At 43.9% G+C, this 19,103-nt stretch overlaps 1 protein-coding gene across 1 annotated transcript in view; it reads right to left on the minus strand.

The window, feature by feature from the left end:
- The window catches only part of LOC306919631 (lysophosphatidic acid receptor 2-like), a 115,644-nt gene extending 96,588 nt beyond the window's left edge, over positions 1 to 19,056 (minus strand). The window contains exon 1 of the mRNA XM_079532390.1: positions 18,877 to 19,056. The gene's annotated coding sequence lies outside the window, so the exon portion shown is untranslated. The remainder of the gene's footprint in view (positions 1 to 18,876) is intronic.
- Positions 19,057 to 19,103: the final 47 nt, after the last annotated feature.

The following is a 19,103-nucleotide window of genomic DNA, read 5'->3' on the forward strand; positions in this document are numbered from 1 at the left end:
GTTATATTGTCAGGGAGGTGTCTCTGTATCGTATTGTCAGGGAGGTGTCTCTGTATCGTTATATTGTCAGGGAGGTGTCTCTGTATCGTTATATTGTCAGGGAGGTGTCTCTGTATCGTTATATTGTCAGGGAGGTGTCTCTGTATCGTTATATTGTCAGGGAGGTGACTCTGTATCGTTATATTGTCAGGGAGGTGTCTCTGTATCGTTATATTGTCAGGGAGGTGTCTCTGTATCGTTATATTGTCAGGGAGGTGTCTCTGTATCGTTATATTGTCAGGGAGGTGTCTCTGTATCTGTAAGGGTTGAGGATATTCCGCGGTCACAAGTGCGGAAGTGCTGACTAGATGTAACGTCTTGTCTAGAGGCTGCCGAATAGATGGGATTCCGGGTTTAGAGATGGAAGCTTTAACTTAGGTTTAAAGTTAGATTTATCTTCTTGAAGTAACTCTACAGAAATCTTAAATCCGTCAGAGAATATTTGCTGGCACGAGGCCTTATAAAAGGAGGGAGTGACGTAACGACTAGGTAGTCGTGACGTCAACCCTGACAGTATCGTTATATTGTCAGGGAGGTGTCTCTGTATCGTTGTATTGTCAGGGAGGTGTCTCTGTATCGTTATATTGTCAGGAAGGTGTCTCTGTATCGTTGTATTGTCAGGGAGGTGTCTCTGTATCGTTGTATTGTCAGGGAGGTGTCTCTGTATCGTTATATTGTCGGGGAGGTGTCTCTGTATCGTTATATTGTCAGGGAGGTGTCTCTGTATCGTTGTATTGTCAGGGAGGTGTCTCTGTATCGTTATATTGTCAGGGAGGTGTCTCTGTATCGTTGTATTGTCAGGGAGGTGTCTCTGTATCGTTATATTGTCGGGGAGGTGTCTCTGTATCGTTATATTGTCAGGGAGGTGTCTCTGTATCGTTATATTGTCGGGGAGGTGTCTCTGTATCGTTATATTGTCGGGGAGGTGTCTCTGTATCGTTATATTGTCGGGGAGGTGTCTCTGTATCGTTATATTGTCGGGGAGGTGTCTCTGTATCGTTATATTGTCGGGGAGGTGTCTCTGTATCGTTATATTGTCTGGGAGGTGTCTCTGTATCGTTATATTGTCAGGGAGGTGTCTCTGTGTCGTTATATTGTCAGGGAGGTGTCTCTGTGTCGTTATATTGTCAGGGAGGTGTCTCTGTATCGTTATATTGTCAGGGAGGTGTCTCTGTATCGTTATATTGTCAGGGAGGTGTCTCTGTATCGTTATATTGTCAGGGAGGTGTCTCTATCGTTATATTGTCAGGGAGGTGTCTCTGTATCGTTATATTGTCAGGGAGGTGTCTCTGTATCGTTATATTGTCAGGGAGGTGTCTCTGTGTCGTTATATTGTCAGGGAGGTGTCTCTGTATCGTTATATTGTCAGGGAGGTGTCTCTGTATCGTTATATTGTCGGGGAGGTGTCTCTGTATCGTTATATTGTCAGGGAGGTGTCTCTGTATCGTTATATTGTCTGGGAGGTGTCTCTGTATCGTTATATTGTCAGGGAGGTGTCTCTGTATCGTTATATTGTCAGGGAGGTGTCTCTGTATCGTTATATTGTCAGGGAGGTGTCTCTGTATCGTTATATTGTCAGGGAGGTGTCTCTGTATCGTTATATTGTCGGGGAGGTGTCTCTGTATCGTTATATTGTCAGGGAGGTGTCTCTGTATCGTTATATTGTCAGGGAGGTGTCTCTGTATCGTTATATTGTCAGGGAGGAGGTGTCTCTGTATCGTTATATTGTCTGGAAGGTGTCTCTGTATCGTTATATTGTCAGGGAGGTGTCTCTGTATCGTTATATTGTCAGGGAGGAGGTGTCTCTGTATCGTTATATTGTCAGGGAGGTGTCTCTGTATCGTTATATTGTCAGGGAGGTGTCTCTGTATCGTTATATTGTCGGGGAGGTGTCTCTGTATCGTTATATTGTCAGGGAGGTGTCTCTGTGTCGTTATATTGTCGGGGAGGTGTCTCTGTATCGTTATATTGTCAGGGAGGTGTCTCTGTATCGTATTGTCAGGGAGGTGTCTCTGTATCGTTATATTGTCAGGGAGGTGTCTCTGTATCGTTATATTGTCAGGGAGGTGTCTCTGTATCGTTATATTGTCAGGGAGGTGTCTCTGTATCGTTATATTGTCAGGGAGGTGACTCTGTATCGTTATATTGTCAGGGAGGTGTCTCTGTATCGTTATATTGTCAGGGAGGTGTCTCTGTATCGTTATATTGTCAGGGAGGTGTCTCTGTATCGTTATATTGTCAGGGAGGTGTCTCTGTATCTGTAAGGGTTGAGGATATTCCGCGGTCACAAGTGCGGAAGTGCTGACTAGATGTAACGTCTTGTCTAGAGGCTGCCGAATAGATGGGATTCCGGGTTTAGAGATGGAAGCTTTAACTTAGGTTTAAAGTTAGATTTATCTTCTTGAAGTAACTCTACAGAAATCTTAAATCCGTCAGAGAATATTTGCTGGCACGAGGCCTTATAAAAGGAGGGAGTGACGTAACGACTAGGTAGTCGTGACGTCAACCCTGACAGTATCGTTATATTGTCAGGGAGGTGTCTCTGTATCGTTGTATTGTCAGGGAGGTGTCTCTGTATCGTTATATTGTCAGGGAGGTGTCTCTGTATCGTTGTATTGTCAGGGAGGTGTCTCTGTATCGTTATATTGTCAGGGAGGTGTCTCTGTATCGTTGTATTGTCAGGGAGGTGTCTCTGTATCGTTATATTGTCGGGGAGGTGTCTCTGTATCGTTATATTGTCGGGGAGGTGTCTCTGTATCGTTATATTGTCGGGGAGGTGTCTCTGTATCGTTATATTGTCGGGGAGGTGTCTCTGTATCGTTATATTGTCGGGGAGGTGTCTCTGTATCGTTATATTGTCGGGGAGGTGTCTCTGTATCGTTATATTGTCGGGGAGGTGTCTCTGTATCGTTATATTGTCTGGGAGGTGTCTCTGTATCGTTATATTGTCAGGGAGGTGTCTCTGTGTCGTTATATTGTCAGGGAGGTGTCTCTGTGTCGTTATATTGTCAGGGAGGTGTCTCTGTATCGTTATATTGTCAGGGAGGTGTCTCTGTATCGTTATATTGTCAGGGAGGTGTCTCTGTATCGTTATATTGTCAGGGAGGTGTCTCTATCGTTATATTGTCAGGGAGGTGTCTCTGTATCGTTATATTGTCAGGGAGGTGTCTCTGTATCGTTATATTGTCAGGGAGGTGTCTCTGTGTCGTTATATTGTCAGGGAGGTGTCTCTGTATCGTTATATTGTCAGGGAGGTGTCTCTGTATCGTTATATTGTCGGGGAGGTGTCTCTGTATCGTTATATTGTCAGGGAGGTGTCTCTGTATTGTTATATTGTCTGGGAGGTGTCTCTGTATCGTTATATTGTCAGGGAGGTGTCTCTGTATCGTTATATTGTCAGGGAGGTGTCTCTGTATCGTTATATTGTCAGGGAGGTGTCTCTGTATCGTTATATTGTCAGGGAGGTGTCTCTGTATCGTTATATTGTCAGGGAGGTGTCTCTGTGTCGTTATATTGTCAGGGAGGTGTCTCTGTATCGTTATATTGTCAGGGAGGTGTCTGTATCGTTATATTGTCAGGGAGGTGTCTCTGTATCGTTATATTGTCATGGAGGTGTCTCTGTATCGTTATATTATCAGGGAGGTGTCTCTGTATCCTTATATTGTCAGGGAGGTGTCTCTGTATCCTTATATTGTCAGGGAGGTGTCTCTGTATCCTTATATTGTCAGAGAGGTGTCTCTGTGTCGTTATATTGTCAGGGAGGTGTCTCTGTGTCGTTATATTGTCAGGGAGGTGTCTCTGTATCGTTATATTGTCAGGGAGGTGTCTCTGTATCGTTATATTGTCATGGAGGTGTCTCTGTATCGTTATATTATCAGGGAGGTGTCTCTGTATCCTTATATTGTCAGGGAGGTGTCTCTGTATCCTTATATTGTCAGGGAGGTGTCTCTGTATCCTTATATTGTCAGAGAGGTGTCTCTGTGTCGTTATATTGTCAGGGAGGAGTCTCTGTATCGTTATATTGTCAGGGAGGTGTCTCTGTATCGTTATATTGTCAGGGAGGTGTCTCTGTATCGTTGTATTGTCAGGGAGGTGTCTCTGTATCGTTATATTGTCAGGGAGGTGTCTCTGTATCGTTGTATTGTCAGGGAGGTGTCTCTGTATCGTTATATTGTCGGGGAGGTGTCTCTGTATCGTTATATTGTCGGGGAGGTGTCTCTGTGTCGTTATATTGTCAGGGAGGTGTCTCTGTATCGTTATATTGTCAGGGAGGTGTCTCTGTGTCGTTATATTGTCAGGGAGGTGTCTCTGTGTCGTTATATTGTCAGGGAGGTGTCTCTGTATCGTTATATTGTCAGGGAGGTGTCTCTGTATCGTTATATTGTCAGGGAGGTGTCTCTGTATCGTTATATTGTCAGGGAGGTGTCTCTATCGTTATATTGTCAGGGAGGTGTCTCTGTATCGTTATATTGTCAGGGAGGTGTCTCTGTATCGTTATATTGTCAGGGAGGTGTCTCTGTGTCGTTATATTGTCAGGGAGGTGTCTCTGTATCGTTATATTGTCAGGGAGGTGTCTCTGTATCGTTATATTGTCGGGGAGGTGTCTCTGTATCGTTATATTGTCAGGGAGGTGTCTCTGTATTGTTATATTGTCTGGGAGGTGTCTCTGTATCGTTATATTGTCAGGGAGGTGTCTCTGTATCGTTATATTGTCAGGGAGGTGTCTCTGTATCGTTATATTGTCAGGGAGGTGTCTCTGTATCGTTATATTGTCAGGGAGGTGTCTCTGTATCGTTATATTGTCAGGGAGGTGTCTCTGTGTCGTTATATTGTCAGGGAGGTGTCTCTGTATCGTTATATTGTCAGGGAGGTGTCTGTATCGTTATATTGTCAGGGAGGTGTCTCTGTATCGTTATATTGTCATGGAGGTGTCTCTGTATCGTTATATTATCAGGGAGGTGTCTCTGTATCCTTATATTGTCAGGGAGGTGTCTCTGTATCCTTATATTGTCAGGGAGGTGTCTCTGTATCCTTATATTGTCAGGGAGGTGTCTCTGTATCCTTATATTGTCAGGGAGGTGTCTCTGTATCCTTATATTGTCAGGGAGGTGTCTCTGTGTTTTCTTGCAGTCAGTTGATTCTTCGTGTCCATATGAGATGAGATGATGTGTTTATTTTTCAAACACAGTTCTTATATGAGGCGATCTAAAATCCCCCTCTGGGGATTACAATAAAATAAAAAAGTACACAAACCCGTGGCCTACTATAGTTACTTTGTAGATTGATTATTACAAAACATACATTAACCACTTCAATTATATATACATTCCAGCTAAAATAACCGATCTACAAGCTCACAATGTGTCGCATCACAATGCATTGTGAGCTTGTAGATCTGCGTGTTCGGTTGACAGGACGGTCTCAGAGGCACTTGTCCGTCATGTTCTATCTACTCTGCCCAGAGGTTATGTCCACTTGCTCTTAAATAATGTTTGTTTTGACTGCCTTGATCAAGCCCCGCCCCCACAACAACAATTCCCAATAAGTGTCATATACCGAAATATGTCTCCAACAAATTACCAAGTTAACCCATTCTGGGTGGGAGACCCCTTTTTGGTGTTTTAAGCATTATGTTATACTTTAGCCGTTGAAAAATAGCAGATCTACAAGCTCGTAGCGCGGCACTCTATTTGAAAAATCTTGAAAATGTGACGCACATCTTTGAATAGACAGTATTTCAGAGAGAAGGACATATTTTCAGATGATGGTCAGGGGCCGGCCGAATACAGGTCATTCTGGGGGTCCTTGACATGATGAAACAGTTGAACACCACCGACATAGAAACTGACATTTTCAGAAAACTTTAGACATTTTTTGTAAGAATCGTCCTCAGGTCCAAATGGGTTCAAGTTTAATTTTGGGCAGGCTAGTGAGGCGACATTTATATTTGATCTGTTGTTTTATTACGTAAAGTAAAGAGACCAGGGTGAATCCAGGTCCTGGTGACTCACTCACAGGGAGTATTCTAGGTCACATTGGCTTGGAGGACTTCACAATATTCAATAATTGATAGTAATAATACAATCTAGTTTTAGTATACTTAACTACATTTCACAATGGGATTGTGAAACTGGGCAATTAACTAATTCAAATATTGATTTGGTCAGCTGTTGCACATCATACTCAACTCCACATTTAGGCTACAGTGTTTATAAAACACATTTCTAACAACCTAGAGATCGACCAAAGTGCTGCAGGGTCAAGTTTAACCTAGAGATCGACCAAAGTGCTGCAGGGTCAAGTTTAACCCATTTAGGCTTGAAGTCGAAATTTAAAAAATGTCTTCTAAATCCTGACAGTTTTCTGAAATACCTATGTTTCTGTATCAGTGGTGCTGTATTTGGCCGCCGACCCCCATCTGAAAATATGTTGTTCCAGGGACCCCCCCCCCCCCCCACCCAGAAGCAAAAATATGAGTTAAAAACATTCGCTCTGAAAGAATATATATTCAAAGATTTGCGCCACATTTTCACGATTTTTCGACAATAGCAGACCTACATGCTCGTAGCGTGGCACTCGGTGCCGCGGTACGAGCTTGTAGATCTGCTATTTTTCAATAGCTAAAAGTACAACATAATGCATAACGCCGTAGTCTGAAAACCCACCTTTTCAGACTCCATCATGGCCCATAGAACTTACCCTACCCCCCTTAGACAGCACTTCTTAGACTTATATAGCATTTGAAACAGACTTATAGCATGTCATGTAGACAGCACAATAAGTGCATTGTATGTAGTCATAGCACTTCATAGTATATATGTACAGCATAGTATAGCATATATGTATAGTTTATATGTATAGTGTCATTATATAGATATGTTCTAGTTATAGTGAATGTATTTTACATATGTGATGTATTCCCATGCTTTTTGTTCTTGCTTAATGTAAGTCGCTCTGGATTAAGAGCGTCTGCTAAATGCCTAAATTGTAAATGCTTAAAACACCAAAAGCCGTCTAGAATGTGTTAAAAACAGACAGAAAACAGGATAAAAGGAGAACAATTACCCGCTTCTCCTCACCAGAACATTATAAACACACACCATACTGTCCCATGGATCCATCAGGCTCACAGAGACACCATACTGTCCCATGGATCCATCAGGCTCACAGAGACACCATACTGTCCCATGGATCCATCAGGCTCACAGAGACACCATACTGTCCCATGGATCCATCAGGCTCACAGAGACACCATACTGTCCCATGGATCCATCAGGCTCACAGAGACACCATACTGTCCCATGGATCCATCAGGCTCACAGAGACACCATACTGTCCCATGGATCCATCAGGCTCACAGAGACACCATACTGTCCCATGGATCCATCAGGCTCACAGAGACACCATACTGTCCCATGGATCCATCAGGCTCACAGAGACACCATACTGTCCCATGGATCCATCAGGCTCACAGAGACACAACATACTGTCCCATGGATCCATCAGGCTCACAGAGACACCATACTGTCCCATGGATCCATCAGGCTCAGAGAGACACCATACTGTCCCATGGATCCATCAGGCTCACAGAGACACCATACTGTCCCATGGATCCATCAGGCTCACAGAGACACCATACTGTCCCATGGATCCATCAGGCTCACAGAGACAACATACTGTCCCATGGATCCATCAGGCTCACAGAGACACCATACTGTCCCATGGATCCATCAGGCTCACAGAGAGACACCATACTGTCCCATGGATCCATCAGGCTCTAATGTTAATTAATAACATGCTACATGAATTAATGTTAATTAATAACATGCTACATTAATTAATGTTAATTAATAACATGCTACATTAATTAATGTTAATTAATAACATGCTACATGAATTAATGTTAATTAATAACATGCTACATTAATTAATGTTAATTAATAACATTCTACATTAATTAATGTTAATTAATAACATGCTACATGAATTAATGTTAATTAATAACATGCTACATGAATTAATGCGTCGCTATTTTCAGCATTATGATGGCATCAAGGCCTGCCAAAATAGTCAACTGAATCAACTGTAGATTTAGTTGACTAAAATCATATGATATTTAGTCGACTAAAACTAGACTAACACTAAAACATTCCAAGGTGACTAAAATTAAAACTATTTAAGAGACTATGAGTAAAACTAAAATTTGCTGCCAAAAACAATGATAGGGTAGCATCTACAACACTAAGAAAAGGCAGGTTCACCTGTCAAAGTGTGCCTACAAGAAAACATTTAGGCCTGACGTCGAAACTTAAAAAACTTTTCTGGAAATACCTGTTTCTATGTCAGTGGTTCTCAAACTACTTCATGTCAAGGACCACCAAAAATGATATGTATTTGGCCGCCGACCCCCATCTGAAAATATGTTGTTCCAGGGACCCCCCAGAAGCAAAGATTTGAGTTAATAACATAAGTTTGAAAGAATATATGTTCAAAGATTTGCGCCACATTTTCACGATTTAAAAAAAAATAGCAGATCTACAAGAGTGCCACACTATGAGCTTGTAGATCTGCTATTTTTCAACAGCTAAAGGATAACATACATAATGCTTAAAACACCAACAGGGGTTCAGAACGGGTTACAGTGGCCAGAACGCCCAGAACGGGTTACAGTGGCCTGTAAAATGTGACGTTATTCAGATATTTGAGATCCCGCATTAATATTGTGACACGTTGTAGTCGTAGTGTTTACTTGGAATGGGAATCATTCAGCATCACACCATTATTCACCATGAATCATTCAGCATCACACCATTCTTCACCATGTCTGCACTATGGGAATCATTCAGCATCACACCATTATTCACCATGTCTCCACTATGGGAATCATTCAGCATCACACCATTATTCACCATGTCTGCACTATGGGAATCATTTAGCATCACACCATTCTTCACCATGAATCATTTAGCATCACACCATTCTTCACCATGAATCATTCAGCATCACACCATTATTCACCATGTCTGCACTATGGGAATCATTTAGCATCACACCATTCTTCACCATGTCTGCACTATGGGAATCATTTAGCATCACACCATTCTTCACCATGTCTGCACTATGGGAATCATTCAGCATCACACCATTATTCACCATGAATCATTTAGCATCACACCATTCTTCACCATGAATCATTCAGCATCACACCATTCTTCACCATGTCTGCACTATGGGAATCATTCAGCATCACACCATTATTCACCATGTCTCCACTATGGGAATCATTCAGCATCACACCATTATTCACCATGTCTGCACTATGGGAATCATTTAGCATCACACCATTATTCACCATGTCTCCACTATGGGAATCATTTAGCATCACACCATTCTTCACCATGAATCATTTAGCATCACACCATTATTCACCATGTCTCCACTATGGGAATCATTCAGCATCACACCATTATTCACCATGTCTCCACTATGGGAATCATTCAGCATCACACCATTATTCACCATGTCTGCACTATGGGAATCATTCAGCATCACACCATTCTTCACCATGTCTGCACTAAGGGAATCATTCAGCATCACACCATTCTTCACCATGTCTGCACTATGGGAATCATTCAGCATCACACCATTCTTCACCATGTCTGCACTATGGGAATCATTCAGCATCACACCATTCTTCACCATGAATCATTCAGCATCACACCATTCTTCACCATGTCTGCACTAAGGGAATCATTCAGCATCACACCATTCTTCACCATGTCTGCACTAAGGGAATCATTCAGCATCACACCATTATTCACCATGTCTCCACTAAAAACAACAAACACCAAATCAATCTTGACAGTAAGGCTATCGTTTGGACAAATGCATTTTAAAACGTCAAAACTTTTGGTGTAGTCTGTAGCTACGAATCCCCAAGACATGAAGTACGAAAAGATTATCTCTCTGTCTCTGTGTGTGTGTGTGTGTGTGTGTGTGTGTGTGTGTGTGTGTGTGTGTGTGTGTGTGTGTGTGTGTGTGTGTGTGTGTGTGTGTGTGTGTGTGTGTGTGTGTGGACATGTCTGCACATGGTAAAAGAGCTCGAGTCGTCGGTGTAAAAGTGCCAGATTTGTTTGGGCTGACACATTGTTAGGGTGGCTGGGGGGGGGGGGGGAGTTTTAACAACATTTACGAGAAGAGACAGGGTCGTATTGAGAAGAGGCTGTTTAACCCCTTCAGTAGAAGAGACAGGGTCGTATTGAGAAGAGGCTGTTTAACCCCTTCAGTAGAAGAGACAGGGTCGTATTGAGAAGAGGCTGTTTAACCCCTTCAGTAGAAGAGACAGGGTTGTATTGAGAAGAGGCTGTTTAACCCCTTCAGTAGAAGAGACAGGGTCGTATTGAGAGGAGGCTGTTTAACCCCTTCAGTAGAAGAGACAGGGTCGTATTGAGAGGAGGCTGTTTAACCCCTTCAGTAGAAGAGACAGGGTTGTATTGAGAGGAGGCTGTTTAACCCCTTCAGTAGAAGAGACAGGGTCGTATTGAGAAGAGGCTGTTTAACCCCTTCAGTAGAAGAGACGGGGTTGTATTGAGAGGAGGCTGTTTAACCCCTTCAGTAGAAGAGACAGGGTCGTATTGAGAAGAGGCTGTTTAACCCCTTCAGTAGAAGAGACAGGGTCGTATTGAGAAGAGGCTGTTTAACCCCTTCAGTAGAAGAGACAGGGTCGTATTGAGAAGAGGCTGTTTAACCCCTTCAGTAGAAGAGACAGGGTCGTATTGAGAAGAGGCTGTTTAACCCCTTCAGTAGAAGAGACAGGGTTGTATTGAGAGGAGGCTGTTTAACCCCTTCAGTAGAAGAGACAGGGTCGTATTGAGAGGAGGCTGTTTAACCCCTTCAGTAGAAGAGACAGGGTCGTATTGAGAAGAGGCTGTTTAACCCCTTCATTAGAAGAGACAGGGTCGTATTGAGAGGAGGCTGTTTAACCCCTTCAGTAGAAGAGACAGGGTCGTATTGAGAGGAGGCTGTTTAACCCCTTCAGTAGAAGAGACAGGGTCGTATTGAGAAGAGAGGAGGCTGTTTAACCCCTTCAGGACGGGAAACCCTCTTTTGGGGTTTTATTAAAGCTTTATGTTATACTTTAGCTGTTGAAAAATAGCAGACCTACAAGCTCGTAGCGCGGCACTGAGTGCCGCGCTACGAGCCTATGGGTTCTGAGGGGTTCCTGGAACAACCTATTCCTTCTGAGGGGTTCCTGGAACAACCTATTCCTTCTGAGGGGTTCCTGGAACAACCTATTCCTTCTGAGGGGTTCCTGGAACAACCTATTCCTTCTGAGGGGTTCCTGGAACAACCTATTCCTTCTGAGGGGTTCCTGGTAGGGCTGCACGATTAATCGAATTTTAATCGAAATCGCGATTTTTGGATTTGGACGATGACAAAAAAAGAAAATCGAAAATCGTTTTTCCCTTTAACTAGGGCATTTACGGTAAATCTCTCTCGCACTCGCCTGCAGGCTGCCGGGCTACCGTAGTTACTTCCTCCTCTCACTGCCGCGCAGAGAGAAAACCTGAAAGCAGCATTAGCATGTCTGCCACGGGGAGCGATAGGAACGAGGATTTAGTTGCTAAAATAGGCAAGACAATGTCTGTCGTCTGGAAATGGTTCGGCTTCTCCGTTTCAGATGTGGAGCAAATTACTCAGCGTTGTAAAAGTTGTAAAAAGGGGATGCACACGCGCTTTGCACACATCGCTGGGCTTGTATTTGTTTTCCGGGTGCTGGAGCAGGTTGGGACGCTCGTGTTGTTGCCATCTCTCACAGGCACCGACTTTTTACGGGGACAGGTTTTAGTTCCGACATAGTGGAGGGTCGGTCCCTGTGGGAGACGGCAGCACGAGCGGCTTGTTCCAGCGCCTGGAGTAGAATGGACAGGCATAGCGGCGAGTAGCTCTGGTCCATAGCCCTAATGCTAATTCTACCCTAGCATTAGGGCTATGGACCAGAGCTAAGCGAGTGGGTGCTGGAGAACATGAAGCTTTAATATCAATAGCGTGTCCCGACCTACTGTCCCTTATTATCGTACAGTTGGGTAGTGTACACTGTTTATTTTGCATCGAGGAACCAATAGCCATGTGTGTCTGACTCTGTGTTGACTGTGTACGTCGCCTCGGCTAAAAACAAAGGGGAAGCCTGTTGCATCAGCGTGCTAAAAAATAGCTGATCTGCAAGCTCACGACGCGTCGCCTCCGCAACACGCTGTGAGCTAGTAGATCGGCTATTTTCAGCACGCGTAAAAATGGAGGATGAGACGTTCAGAAACTTTTGCCTTCACAGTACAAGCATCAGCTGTCACAAGTTGAAAAGAGATGTGGCATCATTATTTTTCACATGGCCCATATGACGAGACAGAATCAAAAAGGAAAACAACATATTGTAAACGTTTTCACTTGTTTAATCCCAAAGGGGATTTATCTTTCTTTGTTTAAAAGGATCCCTGGCCAGACAAATATGCCTTAAAACACTATACTTGCCCTCTATAACTAAAAATAAAAACACCTTAAATATTTGTATTTCTTTCATCAAATAAAGTTGGGTAGTGTACACTGTTTATCTTTCACTCAATAGGAACAGATCCTGTCGCAAGTTGAGGATGTCATATGACATGTCCAGTCCATGTGTGGTCCAGCCCCAGGGAATGTATGGAATGCACATGCTAATACAAAGTATTTAAATATTGCTTTGATGCTCATATTATTCTTAGGAAGTATGAAGTTTTTATTAGCATATGCATTCTATAGGGCTGGACCACACATGGACATATATCAACGTGTGATGGGAGCAGTCCCTATTGATTGAAAGATTCTCTATTTATGAAAGAAATAAAATATTGATATTTTTATTTATTTTTATTCATAGAGGGCAAGTGTAATGTTTTAAGGCATATTTGTCTTGTAGCCAGGGATCCTTTTAAGGTTTGGACTTTATTCCAATAGGAAAATTCACATTTGTTTGCATTTAAAAAAAAAAAAAACATTTTGAGACAATGTATTTCTTTTACTGAAAAAAAATCGAAATCGAAACCGAAATCGAGGTTTTTTTTTTAGGCAAAATCGTGCAGCCCTAGTTCCTGGAACACCTATTCCTTCTGAGGGGTTCCTGGAACAACCTATTCCTTCTGAGGGGTTCCTGGAACAACCTATTGCTTCTGAGGGGTTCCTGGAACAACCTATTCCTTCTGAGGGGTTCCTGGAACAACCTATTCCTTCTGAGGGGTTCCTGGAACAACCTATTTTCTTCTGAGGGGTTCCTGGAACAACCTATTCCTTCTGAGGGGTTCCTGGAACAACCTATTTGCTTCTGATGGGTTCCTGGAACAACCTATTTTCAGATTGGGGTCGGCGGCCGATTACATATATTTTTGGGGGTCGTGAAATAGTTTGAGAACCACTGACATATTTTCAGAAAACGGTCAGGATTTAGAAGACATTTGTAGAATCGTCCTCAGGTCGAAATGAGATCATCTGTAATGAGCTCCAGACTCCTCTACCCCTAACCCTGTATAATCTGTAATGAGCTCCAGACTCCTCTACCCCTAACCCTGTATAATCTGTAATGAGCTCCAGACTCCTCTACCCCTAACCATGTATAATCTGTAATGAGATCCAGGCTCCTCTACCCCTAACCCTGTATAATCTGTAATGAGCTCCAGGCTCCTCTACCCCTAACCCTGTATAATCTGTAATGAGCTCCAGACTCCTCTACCCCTAACCCTGTATAATCTGTAATGAGCTCCAGACTCCTCTACCCCTAACCCTGTATAATCTGTAATGAGCTCCAGACTCCTCTACCCCTAACCCTGTATAATCTGTAATGAGCTCCAGGCTCCTCTACCCCTAACCCTGTATAATCTGTAATGAGCTCCAGACTCCTCTACCCCTAACCCTGTATAATCTGTAATGAGCTCCAGACTCCTCTACCCCTAACCCTGTATAATCTGTAATGAGCTCCAGACTTCTCTACCCCTAACCCTGTATAATCTGTAATGAGCTCCAGGCTCCTCTACCCCTAACCCTGTATAATCTGTAATGAGCTCCAGGCTCCTCTACCCCTAACCCTGTATAATCTGTAATGAGCTTCAGACTCCTCTACCCCTAACCCTGTATAATCTGTAATGAGCTCCAGGCTCCTCTACCCCTAACCCTGTATAATCTGTAATGAGCTCCAGGCTCCTCTACCCCTAACCCTGTATAATCTGTAATGAGCTCCAGACTCCTCTACCCCTAACCCTGTATAATCTGTAATGAGCTCCAGACTCCTCTACCCCTAACCCTGTATAATCTGTAATGAGCTCCAGACTCCTCTACCCCTAACCCTGTATAATCTGTAATGAGCTCCAGACTCCTCTACCCCTAACCCTGTATAATCTGTAATGAGCTCCAGACTTCTCTACCCCTAACCCTGTATAATCTGTAATGAGCTCCAGGCTCCTCTACCCCTAACCCTGTATAATCTGTAATGAGCTCCAGGCTCCTCTACCCCTAACCCTGTATAATCTGTAATGAGCTTCAGACTCCTCTACCCCTAACCCTGTATAATCTGTAATGAGCTCCAGACTCCTCTACCCCTAACCCTGTATAATCTGTAATGAGCTCCAGACTCCTCTACCCCTAACCCTGTATAATCTGTAATGAGCTCCAGAATCCTCTACCCCTAACCCTGTATAATCTGTAATGAGCTCCAGACTCCTCTACCCCTAACCCTGTATAATCTGTAATGAGCTCCAGGCTCCACCAACCAAACCCCCCTGAGACCGACAGCACACAATGACATGACATGAGATGCAGTGTTGGAACTACTCACATGTTTTACTTTACCAAGTAAAAGTATAAAAACTGAAATGTAGAAATACTCTGTTACAAGTAAAAGTCCAGAATTACATTTTTTACTTTACCGTAAAAGTACAAAGAAAATATAGCATCAAAATGTTTTCAAAGTACCAAAAAGTAAAAGTACTCATTGTGCAAAAAAATGTTACATTTCATGTGTTGAAAATGTAATTAAAAAAATCTTTTGAAAATAGCAGATCTACAAACTCACAGTGCGTCGCAATGTGGCCTATTATAGGGCTGAAGTGGTTCATGTATGTTTTGTAATAATAATAATTTATACGTGCTTTACAACAACAAACCAAATATACAGCAGAAGACATTTCAAAAGAAAACAAAAATTAGGAAAAATATATATACTAAAATATTTGATTGGGAGTGAAAGCTAATCTATAAAAGTGTGTTTTTAAAAGGGATTTAAAAGAGGACACTGATTCGGCACGCTTGATCTGTAAGGGCAGTGTGTTCCAAAGTATTGGGGCTATGGTTCTGAAAGCCTGGTCTCCTTTGGACTTTAGCCGACAAATTTGAGGGTTAAGAAGGTCATTGGATGAGGATCTCAGGGAGCGGGTTGGGACGTAGGGGGAGATTAGATGGGCGATGTAGGGTGGAGCGAGACCGGACCTGGCCTTGAATATGGTGAGGAGGAGATGTAGCGTGGAGCGAGACCGGACCTGGCCTTGAATATGGTGAGGAGGAGATGTAGGGTGGAGCGAGACCGGACCTGGCCTTGCATATGGTGAGAAGGAGATGTAGGGTGGAGCGAGACCGGACCTGGCCTTGAATATGGTGAGGAGGAGATGTAGGGTGGAGCGAGACCGGACCTGGCCTTGAATATGGTGAGAAGGAGATGTAGGGTGGAGCGAGACCGGACCTGGCCTTGCATATGGTGAGAAGGAGATGTAGGGTGGAGCGAGACCGGACCTGGCCTTGAATATGGTGAGGAGGAGATGTAGGGTGGAGCGAGACCGGACCTGGCCTTGAATATGGTGAGGAGGAGATGTAGGGTGGAGCGAGACCAGACCTGGCCTTGAATATGGTGAGGAGGAGATGTAGGGTGGAGCGAGACCAGACCTGGCCTTGAATATGGTGAGGAGGAGATGTAGGGTGGAGCGAGACCGGACCTGGCCTTGAATATGAAGAGAAGGAGATGTAGGGTGGAGCGAGACCGGACCTGGCCTTGAATATGGTGAGGAGGAGATGTAGGGTGGAGCGAGACCGGACCTGGCCTTGAATATGGTGAGGAGGAGATGTAGGGTGGAGCGAGACCGGACCTGGCCTTGAATATGGTGAGGAGGAGATGTAGGGTGGAGCGAGACCGGACCTGGCCTTGAATATGGTGAGGAGGAGATGTAGGGTGGAGCGAGACCGGACCTGGCCTTGAATATGGTGAGGAGGAGATGTAGGGTGGAGCGAGACCGGACCTGGCCTTGAATATGGTGAGGAGGAGATGTAGGGTGGAGCGAGACCGGACCTGGCCTTGAATATGGTGAGAAGGAGATGTAGGGTGGAGCGAGACCGGACCTGGCCTTGAATATGGTGAAAAGGAGATGTAGGGTGGAGCGAGACCGGACCTGGCCTTGAATATGGTGAGGAGGAGATGTAGGGTGGAGCGAGACCGGACCTGGCCTTGAATATGGTGAGGAGGAGATGTAGGGTGGAGCGAGACCGGACCTGGCCTTGAATATGAAGAGAAGGAGATGTAGGGTGGAGCGAGACCGGACCTGGCCTTGAATATGAAGAGAAGGAGATGTAGGGTGGAGCGAGACCGGACCTGGCCTTGCATATGGTGAGGAGGAGATGTAGGGTGGAGCGAGACCGGACCTGGCCTTGAATATGGTGAGGAGGAGATGTAGGGTGGAGCGAGACCGGACCTGGCCTTGAATATGGTGAGAAGGAGTTTGAAAATTGATTCTGAAGGAGATATTATATTAAATCTACAAGGTTTAACTATAGGAGTAACTACAGTTTTGAAATAAAGTGCAATAATTGGATCCAAGAGGTAGTGGATTTATAGAAGTATATTAAAGTATTGGAAATTGGAAATACTCAAGTAAAGCACAAATACCTAAAAACAATGACTTACGTACAGTACTGAACCCATTCTGGGCGGGAACCCCTTTTGGTGTTTTAAAGCATCATGTTATACTTTAGCAGAGCTATTGAAAAATAGCAGATCTACAAGCTCATACGAGCTTGTAGATCTGCTTTTTTTGAAAAATCGTGAAACCATTTGCAATTTTTTTAATATATATTCTTTCACAGCGAACATTTTTAACTCAATATTTGCTTCTGGGGAGGGGTCCCTGGAACAACATATTTTGAGATTGGGGGTCGGCGGCCAAATACAGATAATTCTGGAGGTCCTTGACATGAAATAGTTTGAGAACCACTGACATAGAAACATAGGGTTTTCAGAAAACTGTCATGATTTAGAAGACATTTGTAATATCAGTTCTCATGTCTAAATGACTTAAGTAAATGTAAGTTATGTAAGTTACTTTACAACACTGCTGAGACAATGCAGAGGAGAAATGCCACAGTCACAATGGATGATGATGAGTGAGTGAGACTCACAGCTCTGGAACATGGCTGTCATGACGCTACTTCACAACGTGTTGCGGCACCTTGCTAACATTTACTAAAAGTCTACCATAACCGTTGACATTTCAAACACAAAGTGCTCCCTCCCATGGCCACAGATGTTAGGGTGGTCCTCGGGTGGGTGTTATCACCCGTGCGTTCCGTGTTGTCCAATAAAACACCATTTTTATCCGACCGCCGGCCACTTTCTCAGTCGTTTTCAACCGCGCGCTCCTATCGGTCAGGAGGTGTATTGCACTCCGATACATTATAACTTGTGTGAGGGGAAAATGGCCACCGATGTGATTACAAATTTACAATGCTTTTTATTGAACAATACGGAATGTACGGGTGATAACACCAACCCGTACAGAATCCTAACATCCGTGGCCACGGGGGTGAGCACTTTATATGTGAAATGTGAACGTTTATGTTAGACTTTATACCTTTGTAAATGAATCAAGGTGCGCAACACGGGGTGAAGTCCCGCCTCCATGAGAAGCTGAACCAAGACAAGGACAAGACTGAGAGCCAAAGGCTGTAGTCGGTGTAGCAAGAACAGGAACAAGGGTTTGTTTTTTACTATTATTCAATAAGCTTTCATATAAAACTACCACGTGGCTTCACATATATACCGTTGACCTTCAGCGACACACACACACACACACACACACACACACACACACACACACACACACGAAAACTATAATTCTAAACTGGTCTATCAGGTAAATCCACAGTGGTTCCCAAAGTGGGGTCCGCGGACCCCCAGGGGTCCTTGGGGGAGTTCCCCTTATGGGTCTGTAACTCTGAGAGTGTACACATGACATGGACCCGGTATACACTCTCAGAGTTAAGTTAACATTGCTTTTACAATATAATTTGGGGTCACAGAGATAGAAATGCTGTTAAATGGGGCGTCCGTAGCCTAATGCATGTCAAACTGGGGGGTCCTTGACATGCAAACGGTTAGAAGTGACTGCTAGACCAACTGGGTTCCGCAGGCTAATGAATACATGTCAAATCGGGGGTTCGGTCCAACAGTTTGGGAACCGACCCACTGCTGCAGTAGTGGGTCTGTAACTCTGGGACTAGTGTACAAAACGGAACAGAGTTAAATTAACATTGATTTCACAATATCAATTGGGGGTCCCAGAGATAGAAACGCTGTTAAAATGGGGGTCCGCATGTCAAAGAGCCTCGGTGCAGTCTGTTGTACCGGCGGCCAGGCGGGCCGCCGCCTACACACACCTTGCAGTTCCGACAACACAACACAACACAACACCACCCAACCAACCAACCAACCGTCACGCAAACAACCAAACAAAAGAAAACATACCAAGAGAAGTTTAGTATTTTTGTTTTACTTACTGCTATGTTCTTCTTTCGCCTCTATTCAATAATATCCATTCCAGCAGCGCCTCCAAAAAAAGTGATTATTTCCGTCCCCGAAAAAGTAAAGTATAGTTTATATTCCACAGGTTTCAAAGTCCGCTGGTTTCAGCCTGACTGCTGCTAGTCTGAGTCTGAGCAGAGCTACCTGGAGGAGGGAACGCCCGGGGGACAAGAGGGCGCGTCCTCTCTCTCTCTCTCTCTCT

Source organism: Electrona antarctica (assembly GCF_951216825.1).
Source record: "Electrona antarctica genome assembly, contig: scaffold_288, whole genome shotgun sequence".
Lineage (NCBI taxonomy): Eukaryota > Metazoa > Chordata > Actinopteri > Myctophiformes > Myctophidae > Electrona > Electrona antarctica.